At 45.6% G+C, this 6,180-nt stretch overlaps 1 long non-coding RNA gene across 1 annotated transcript; it reads left to right on the top strand.

The window, feature by feature from the left end:
* Positions 1–474: 474 nt before the first annotated feature.
* Positions 475–2,429, top strand: LOC117046883. Its single transcript, XR_004426632.1, has 2 exons — positions 475–734; positions 2,354–2,429. It is a non-coding gene; the product is annotated as an uncharacterized LOC117046883 (long non-coding RNA).
* The last annotated feature ends 3,751 nt before the right edge of the window (positions 2,430–6,180 follow it).

Genomic DNA, 6,180 nt, shown 5'->3' with positions numbered 1-6,180 from the left:
GCAATTAAACAGACGTGTGCATGTGATAGTCGCAAATGACAGTATACACACAGGCGTTGTGATGTTTCATCTACACAGACTATTATGTTCCCACAATATATCTGGACCCTAAATAAATAGATTCCCCCTAATGCAACCCAAAGTATGCAGAAACACCCAAATGAGAAGGAAGGCCGCATCTCTTGCAAAAAGTGAAAGGCAGCAGAAGCAGTAGTTCAACAACAAAACAGCAGACAAGGGCTATTTCCACACCAGCTTTATTGGCCTGGAACTGCTGTTTCACTCACAAAGAGGCCATGCTGCATTACAACAATTTTGCATGCCAGTTACTGCTTTCAGTTCTGTTTTTGTGTGTGTGTGCTGGGTTTGCCTGCTTCTGGGGAGAATTAAAGCACATGTGTGTCTTGTGTGGACTGACGAAGAGCTCACTTCCTACACGACAAGGTCCTTGGTGCAGCAGCCAAGTGGGAGCACAGCTCTTAATGGGGAGAAGGAGGGCGGGGCTTTCCTTCCTGCAATTGGGCAGCTTTTCCTGGTCCCCGCACAGGCTTTCCCGCCATTTCTGTGCCTTTCTGCAGAACCCGAGGGGTTTAGGGGAACTGCTGTTAAGGAGTGAGTCAGCTTTGCAAGGTTCTTCCTCTGGCCCCTTTTGCAGGTTTTGCAGCTGAAAGGACAAGAGTTGGCCATTGGAGGGAGCTGAGAGGAGAGCCGGTTTCTTCACTCAGCAACACCCGGTAAGTTCACTCCCAAGTCGCATTCATTTTTATTTATTAATGTTTATATCCCTCCCTTCCTCTCAATCTTTTAAAAACCGCCTTATTGAAGGTGTTTTAATAAATAAATAAATAAATATTGAGCACTAAAATCCAAACTCGTTTATAAAAAGACCTCACTGCCCAAGAAACTGAACCAGGTGGTTAATTTTCTTCTGCTTTTGTTTTAGTGGGTGTATTTAAATGACTCACACAAGGTGTTGGGTGTTTTATATATTGGTAAGCCCCTTAAGAGACAGAAAGCGATGAATAAATGTAATAAAATAATAATAATACCCCACAACCTACAATACTAGCCAAGCCTTTCGTTTTTCCTGCTGGCTGGGAAAAGTGGTGAATTGCAGGGGCTTTGTAAAAAGCACATCTCTCTCCCTTATTCCCACCCCGGTTATCGGGTTCCCTTGTTTCTCCGCATTATTAAAAGGGGTAGCCTACTCATCTCTCCCCCCCCCCCCAATTGTGGGACTGTTGGCTCTGCTAGTTGTACAGATGCTCCTCCCTCTTTCCAAGAGGAAATTTTCATTATGCCTTATTGTTGCCATGTGTGGTGCCTTATGCAGTACATGTGCCCCTTAATCTGTGGGTGGTGGGAAAGGTCTGTTCCTGCTCAATAATGTTTATTCAGAAGATCAAAACCCAGCCAGATGGGCAGGATATAAATAATAAAAATTGTTGTTGTTGTTGTTAAAAATTGTTGTTGTTGTTGTTGTTATCATTATCAACCCTCAGCTAGAGCCTGAAACAGGAGAAACACCCCATAGGCTTGCACTATATAAACCCCACTGCTTGACTTTTCAGTCAGGGAAGTGAAGGCACCAAACCTGATCTCTCAATGTGGGATTATTATTATTATTATTATTATTATTATTATTATTATTATTATATTATTATTATTTTAAAGGAACGGGAACTTTAAATCTGGCACAGAAATGTCTGAATTTTTATCAGAGCAGTGGCCAACTCCCTGCCTTGTTATCTCTCTCTTATCCATTTAAAGAGGTTTCTGAAAAATTTTCGTCAATATCCTGTTGTTGTTGTTTGTTGTTTTAAGACAAGTCAGCTTTTTGGCGCAGCACTCGCCCAATCCCAATCCAAAAGTATTGCTGTGGTAATGAGGTTACTCCCATGTGTCTCTGAGCAGAAAAACCACCTCCCCTTAGAAATCGCAGAAAGGAATGGACACTCAAGATGTACAATAGGGCTTATATTCCTAGTTACATCCTCCACCCTCCCTCTTCCTGTTGCCACCCAGTGCTGAGATTGTTGCCTCAATTTCTTTGAATAATAGTCCTCTGGTAGTGGTTGGTTCAGTAAATTAGAACCTATTCTTTAGATTAGTTTTCTATCTCCTTTAAACATCACTTTGAGATTAGTCGGGATTATTTTATATAGTGGCAGTGTGGCTGAGAAAGCTGGAACTCCTAGACTTTCTACTGCAAGGGGAAGTGGAGTTTTAAAAGGTCAATTGCAATATGCAACTATCTGCGGGTATTCCATATTTGGGTAATTTGTCACCTGTGTTGGTGTCTTCTCTCACGTATTGGCAGCACAATTTAATCTCAATGCTTGTGATTTTTTAGGGCTCTCTAGAAAGACTGAAATTGCGAGTCTCATGAATGAAACATCTCTGGCTGCCATGATTGCAAAAAAAAAAAATGGTGGGGGGGGGGGAGAGAATGAATATGTCGACTGTGTTCTAAATGCCTAGCACAGCAAATAAAAAGCCCAAACTTCATAAACTTTTTAGAAAACCAATCTCTTTCCCATAGATACAAAAACACATATGCTAACATGAGGAATTAGTAACCCAACACAACATTAAGTAAACACAATAAACTGGATATATAAGAGGCTCCAAAATACAAAGACCTTCTCTGTGGAGTGGACAGGGAAGATATTTCAGGACCATTTGGTTAGCAATGGCAGAACTTTTCCTTGTCTTGCCGACTATCGGTTGAATGCTTGCTCTGTGGCAAACTGACATTTCTGTTTCATTATCTTGGTTTGCTACAAGGCAGTGATGGCCAAACAGCCCTCCAGTTGTTTGGGACTACAACTCCCACCATCCCTAGCTAACAGGACTAGTGGTGAGAGATGGTGGGAATTGTAGTCCAAAAACAGCTGGAGGGCCAAGTTTGGCCATCACTGCTCTAAGGCAAAGAATGTATTTGTTCGTTTTCTGTCCTCTTTGTGCTGCTTCAAACATGATGGTTTTTCCTCCAGTTTACACATTGGTATGCAAATCTTGCATACTTACATCATAGGTATTCTTGGGAAGCCATGATTGGCCATATGTGAAATAGTTATACATATTTCATAGTGTCCAGGGTATGCTACTGTAGTATGCGTGGAAAGTGGCATTGTCTACCAAATGGGACATATCAAATGTACTTGTGCACTTCCAGATTCTTTCCAGGCACAATTCAAAGCACTGGCTTTATTTATTTTTATTTTGTAAAAATGGATATATGCTGCTGTATCGTAAAAATATATCACAATATATACCAACGATATAAAAAACATGAAAACATACAGTAAAACCGTAGGAAGTTAAAAGCAAAAGAATTAAAAACAAACATCAGTAGATAGGCTTGACAGAACAGAAAAGTTTTCAGCAGGTGTTTAAAAGTTGGCACAGTTAGGTGGCCGCTGAATCTCTATTGGCAGGGTATTCTACAGGACTGGCCAATGACACGAAATGTTTGTCGTCATCCAATGAGCCTGACCAACCCCGGGAACCACCAGAGAGGCTCCTGCAGATGATCTCAGTGACTGAGCTGGGATATAAAGTTTCAGGAGATCCCTCAGGTATCCTGGACTTAAGTTGTTCAGGGCTTTTACAACAAACACAGGAACCTTGAACCTGGCTTGGTAGTATACGTAATGGCTCTTAAGAGCCTAGGACCAGGGTATAGCAAAGATTTTCTTCTCCAGTGTGAGCTTGAGTGTGGTTTGTTTTTCCCCCCTGGTGCCCTTCTTCAGGCATTCCTATTTCACAGTTTTGGAGGTGGCAACTTTTTCTGTGGTTGTGTCCCCACTTCACAGTCAGTTCCCTGGCACCTTCATCAATGGTTTTAGGTGCCAAGTTAAAACAAGCTGTTCATGGATATTTTCTCAGGCAGTTGATGTGTAAGTTTTTTTGCCGCTTTACTTTGGTTATTTAAGGATTTTTGTGTTTACATTGCTGCTGATAGCTTTGACACTCTGCCATTTGTGTTGTGTTGTGTGTGGTTTTTTTAAATAAAAAAAACATTGTTACTATGGTATTTTAACCTGTTCTAAGCTGCTTGGAAGGAGGGATATAAATGTCTTAAATTAAGGAAGTGTGTATGTGTTTAAAAAATCATATCAGTAAAGGCTATAGAGTAGTTGGCCTATAGAGTAAATATGGTACATTACAATGTCTTCTCCGTTGTAGATTTGCACAATGGGTGAAATGAGCCCTATTCACTCATTGCCTCTTAAGGGAATAATAATTTTGTGAAGGGCAGTGTGGGATCATGCCTGCCCTACTATTCCTCTTGTGTCTCCTGATTAATTTGATCAGTTGGTGGAACAGACTTCCACAGGAAGTTGTAGACTCTCCTTCCTTGGAGGTCTTTAAGCAGAGGTTGGATGGCTATCTGTTGTGGATGTTTTAGTTCAGATTTCTGCATTGCAGGGGGTTGGACTAGATCAGTGTTTTTCAACCACTGTTCCGCGGCACACTAGTGTGCCGCGAGATGTTACCTGGTGTTCCGTGGGAAAAATTGAAAAAATTCGAAAGATTTTTTTTTTTTTAATGTCAAATTTCCACGGCGAGCGGGTTCCGTCGGGGCGCCATTTAGCCTCTCTGGGGCATCGCCCTCCTCCGGCCAGCAGCGCGTCCGTCCATCCAGAGGGCCGAATGGCTTCTCTCTGCCTCGCCGGCCAGCGCGCCCGCCCGCCGGGAGACTCTTTCTTCTTCAACCCCCCTCCCCGCTTCGGGCTGCGCAGGGACACAGTGTGCAAAGACACACAAAAGGGAGGAGGGGGCTGCAGCTGCGGCCAGGGTCCGGCAGGACAGGCGAGGGGGAGGAGGCGGGGGCGCGAGGGGCTCCCCTGGCCCTACTTTCGGTGCCTCTTCATTGGCCTTTGGCTGGACCCGGGCGGCGCCAGCCCTCTGTCCCCTCTCCCGCGCAAGCACCTGAGGTCAGCCTCGCCAAGCGCCCGCCTGAGAGGAGGAGGAGGAGGAGGGGGCGCGGGGGAGGAGGCTGCCGGCGGGTTCTCCCGGGGGATCACCTCGCTGCTCTACACCGGCGTGGCTGTGGGGAGGACGGGGGCCCGGTGGGAACAGCAGCGCTCCTTGATGCGCGCCCTCCTGAACGGGTCTTCGCCCCGAGGATTCTGTGCAGCGCTGCCCGGCCCGACAGGGCTGCATAGAAGAGCTTCCGGCGCCAGGAGCAGCTGGGCGGAGGGGCTTCCCGCCAGCCATGGCGAAGCGCCTCGCAGCCCGTGCAATAAGGGAACAAGATCCCCCAAGAGCCAGCGGCCTGTTGCAACCTGAGCGCAGGGAGAAGGCCTGTCTCTACCAGGGCTACGGACCCCCCGGCCCCCAACATCTCGCTCGCTGCGCTGCTCCTGCCCAAAGTAGACCGTCAAATGCGGGGGGGTGGGGGTTGCTGAGGGACCCCAAGGAGAGCTTCGTGGGGGCTGCCGGGGGTCCCAGAGTAGAAGAAAGGCGGCAGATAAAGGGCAAAACATGCCCCTCCAAGCACTATTAACCCGTTGTTGCCTTCCTATTTGTCGTCTATTAAAATGATGGCTTGGGGCAGGGCAATATGTATTTGAAGAGCCTGCCAAACTCAGCTTTCTTTTCTACTTATCTATTTATGGCTGTCCTCCTAGCTCTGATTTTGGTGAATTGCTGCTATAACTGGAGACCTTGTTGAAGCTATGCAAGGTATGACACGCAGCACTTAGGGCTGATAAAGATCTCTCAGCATCAGTGCTGTGTGTGGCCAGCATAAAACTCATTGGCATTCTTTCGTAGCAAATATTCGACTCTTTCATTTCCTCTTGTTTAATTCCATAAGAAAACTGGGCTGCTGGATCAGACCAAAGGTCTGCCCCCCTCCTGCATCCTGTTCTCACAGTAGCCCAATGGAAATACGCTTGAAAGCAGGGCATGTGCTCCCAACATGCTGCCTCCTATGTGAGGTAGATTTGTGTTTATTTGATCCTATTCAAGAGAATTACTTTATATATAGTCATATAGGCACAGAGTTAATTTTTTAACATTTTCTAATGGTGGTGTGCCTCGTGATTTTTTCCATGAAACAAGTGTGCCTTTGCCCCAAAAAGGTTGAAAACACACTGGACTAGATGACCCTTGGCGCCCTTTCAATTCTATGATTCTGCATGCTCACGCTGTCTTGCCTCACTCAGC

This window comes from Lacerta agilis, chromosome 5, assembly GCF_009819535.1.
Source record: "Lacerta agilis isolate rLacAgi1 chromosome 5, rLacAgi1.pri, whole genome shotgun sequence".
Lineage (NCBI taxonomy): Eukaryota > Metazoa > Chordata > Lepidosauria > Squamata > Lacertidae > Lacerta > Lacerta agilis.
This window is presented reverse-complemented; position numbering and strand designations above follow the sequence as displayed.